We start from the raw sequence: 4,376 nt of genomic DNA, 5'->3' as shown, positions 1-4,376 counted from the left end.
CAACTCCTCTACCTAGTAGGATTTAGAGTCCTACTAGGAGTCAAACCTCTTGGGTTCACTATATAAGCAGCCTCATTATTCATTTAGAAAACACTGACAACACCTAAGCTCTCAAAGTTCTTGCTCCCAAGAACCACTATATTATTCCGGTATTCCTTCCCATCCTTAGCCCTCACTAAAATACCCTCAGCCTCACTGACTTGAGCGTCAGAGTGTCTACGGCAGGCACCACACCAATGTCTATCTAGCCTTCACGTTCCCTTTTGCTCTTTATGCAAGTACAACAGGTTGTCAGTGGCTCACTTCATATAGGATCTGTCCCTCTCAATTTGACCATAGATTTTACCATCTAAAATAATCATTTCAAAAAAAAAAAAAAAAGGCAATTCTCTGTTTATATCCAAGACTTCTTTCCTTTGGTTATACATTTTTATCCAAAAGGATAATATTACATTGACATTGAATCTTACAAACTTTTTCTCTTAAATCCGATTTAGTAACTGATAATTAGTTTTTGATGAATATTTTTTGTTTGATAAATTTATCAAAAACCAATTATAAACTGCCACATCGGATTTGTGAGAAAAAGTTTATGGAATTCGTTTGTTAGTCTATCTTTATTGTATCCAACAATAAACAAATAGAATTCTTATAAGCATTATGGATATATGCCACTATTGAAATAGCCTTTGAACTATATTTTTTACTATTCCACCCATTTCATAATGTATTCTCTCTAGTTTAATGATTAAAGAGGTCCGTCAGTCTTACTATAATAAGGTGGTAACCTTTTTTTCTTAATAAAAAGAGTGGGTGTGTGAACAAATTGACACGAGGAACCCCTAGTGAAAATTATACTTTCTAATGAGAAAAAATTTGACCTTGCAAGAGGAATTCTAATGCTTTTGCTTTTCAAACCAAAACCCAATAAATAAAAAGTAAATTACATGTGGATATGGAATCTTAGACTAGACACCATATTGGTTGTTACACATTAAGCTTTTGACTAGAAATTAAATTACTTCATAAATGATTTTGTTATATTGAGCATTAACACCATTTATTTTATAATTTACCAACGTGTTCATAAATGAAATACAGAGCCTCTCTTAATGTAGAAATGTGAAGGCAAATGAGTAGTTTCCAGAAATGAATTTCTTCTTTACTTGATTAAGAATGGAGTTTTTACATCTCAATATATGAAGAACAGAGAAAGAGTAAAGTAGCTCTTAAAAAGGCGAGCAACTAACAAAAACAGTTAATACTAAAACTACACCGTTTAACATAAACACAGTCTACACCTTATTGATTCAACAAATGACAGATTAAATATATCAACATTCCCCCTTAAACTGGAATAGGTAACTTTCCAATTTAGCTTTTACTAGCAGGACTTTCAAAACTTTCATTCTAAACTAGTTCAGCTGTAGTAATTTCTTGCATTCTTGAATCAATTCAGCTGTAGCAATTTTTAGCAATTTACTAGTTCAATTTCAGTTCTGCTATACTTCATCTTTAGCTATAATCTAAAAGTTTCAGTTTAGCCAATGCAACCCCACTTTGTAACTGTACTTCAATTAGTTACACTTTGTAACTGTACTTCAATTAGTTACACTTTGTAACTATACGCCAACCAGCTATACTTCATTTTAGTTTTATCTTTACTTCAGTTTAGGTGCCAATAAAGCTCAAAACTTCAAACTTGGCTCATTCAATTCTTCTACACCTCAGTCTAGTAGCAAGAACACAAAAATACAGTATCTCAAAACTTCAAACTCAGTTCATTCAATTCTTCTACACCTCAGTTCAACAGCAAAATGTAGTACACAAGATGTTGAATGTAGTATTCCTAGCAGCCGAATGCACAAGATGCATAATACAAAATGCAATATTTGCATCACTTCAGCACACATTGTCATATAAAAAAAATGCATTGTGTGTAATCAAAGTGGCTTTAAAGTATAATTGCCTTACTAACAACATTCAACTTACTCAGTAATTCAACAAATTGTGCTACTATTAAAGCTATGGTCAAGAGATCAGCTATTTGGAGCTTAGAAGACCCATATTGGATATTAGCCTTTTTGCTAACACCTGCTCCCTTGTATAATAAGCATCAATCTCTACGTGTTTAGTGTGAGCATGAAACACAGGATTGGAGGCTAGAGCTCGAGCACTAACATTATCACACCAAGTGACAGGTGTGGCATTAAGCTATAGACCTAACTCTCTATAAATAAACTTTGAAGCCAAGCAACTTCAGTTGTTGTTTGAGCCAAGGCTCTATACTCTGCATCGATAGAGGAAAGTGCAACCACCTTCTGCTTTCTTAAGCTCCATTGGACTAAGTTAGGTCCTATGTATACACAACACCCACTTGTGGACCTCCTATCCTCTAAATTACTACCCCCATCAGCATCAGCATAACACTCCACATTCAAGGTACTGGCTGGCTTAAAAAACAGACCATAGTCAAGTGTAACCTTGATATATCTGAGTATCCTATTGCAAGCTTGCCATTGGAGTTCTGTAAGGACTTGTAAAAACTGACTTAGGTTGTTTATAGGGAAGCTAATGTTAGGTCTTGTGAGGGTTAAGTATTGGAGAGCTTCTATGGTGCTTCTATGAGACTTGGGTAAGCAAATAGAGCATTATCCATGGAACATAACTTAGTACCAACAACCATAGGAGTAGGGCAGGCATGACACTCAAGCATTTTGGTTTTTAGCAGAAGATCTGAAGCATATTTTCTCTATCTTAGGTGAATTCTAGTGGCAGATCTGGTAGCTTCTAGGCCCAAGAAATAATTCAGTGAACCAAAGGTTTTAAAGGAGAATTCATCATTCAACTCTTATACAAGCTTAGTAATGTAAGGCAGATAAGATCCTGTTATGAGGACATCATCGACATATGCAAGAACATATGTCAAACATGAGTTTTGTTGTAGAACAAACAAACTGGAATCTGAACTGGAATTTCTAAAACCTTTGGTAGACATAACTACCTTGAGCTTATCAAACCAAGCCCTAGGCACTTGTTTGAGGCCATATAATGCTTTATTCAACTTGAAAACATAGGAGGAATTAGTGTTATCCTTAAACCCAACAGGTTGTCTCATGAATACTTCCTCATTTAAAGTGTCATTTAAAAAGGCATTATTCACATCAATTTGTTGTATATCCCACTGATTAGTAACTGCTATAGTGAGAATAATTTTGATTGTGGAGGGTTTAACCACTGGACTAAATGTCTCAAAGTAGTCTAATCTTGGAGTTTCTGGAAACCTTTAGCTATAAGTCTAGCTTTATACTTTTGTAAAGACCCATCAGCATTGAACTTTGTCCTAAAAACCCATTTGTTGCCAACAATGTTCTTATCAGGAGGAGGAGAAACTAACACCCAAGTTTCATTTTTCATTAAAGCATCAAATTCACTCTTTATTGCCCTTGACAATTCAGGACTATTAAGAGCTTCTAAGGCTGTGGTGGGTTAAAGTATAGTAGGACAAATTTCTGTGCTAACCAGGGCTGTATGATTGTTTTGAATGTGATCAACTAACAAAGGGGCAATAGCTGTTTTAGATCGAGTCAGCATGGGGTGAGTATTGACAATAGGAGGTTCTTTAGGGTGTAAATCAATAGAGAACTGTGTTAATGTGAGGTCAACTTCAAGAGAGCATTGTGGTAGACAATGAGAAGATGAAATTATAGGGAGAGTATAGGCTAAGTGTTTAGATTGTGTGGGAACTTCGGGGTTGGTCTTAGTGTGAGATGTAGAAGGCAAAGAAGTAGAGCTAGGTTAAGTGTAAGGTGTACGAACTGATAAAGGAATAGTAACAAAAGGGCTAGTGTGTTTGAGAGTTGCAGAGGGAGTGATTAAAGAGATAGGTAAGGAAGAAGATGAACATTGCTAAACTGGAGAATCAATGCTATCTCTTGTGATGTTATCAGACTTTCTTGGAAAGCTAGTTACTACAGTGGAATCTTTGGAGGCAGATTTCGAAGACAAAGATTGATGAATAGCAGTGTAAGGAATAGAGGAGTTAACTCAGGTTGTGTCTCAGGTACAGAAGGGGAGATAGTAAAGGTAGACATAAAGTTAGAAAGAGGAAAAGGAAACTCACTCATTAAATTTGACACTTGGGGTAACAAATATTCTGCCATCAGGTCGTAAACATTTACATCCCTTGTGAACTAAGTTATAACCCAAAATGACACATTTATTAGAGTGGAAGTTGAACTTATGTTTATTGAACACCTTATTTTATTTAAACAAGAACTTCCGAACACTTCTAGGCTTATTAAATTAAGCTGATTAAGGATAGTCTAAAAATGTCACTGTTTTATGCTCCTCTTCAAAATGTACTTTTTTAAGAA

Source organism: Pistacia vera, unplaced genomic scaffold, assembly GCF_008641045.1.
Source record: "Pistacia vera cultivar Batoury unplaced genomic scaffold, PisVer_v2 Contig526, whole genome shotgun sequence".
NCBI lineage: Eukaryota > Viridiplantae > Streptophyta > Magnoliopsida > Sapindales > Anacardiaceae > Pistacia > Pistacia vera.
The sequence above is the reverse complement of the archived record's forward strand: the minus strand, read 5'-3'. Positions refer to the sequence as shown.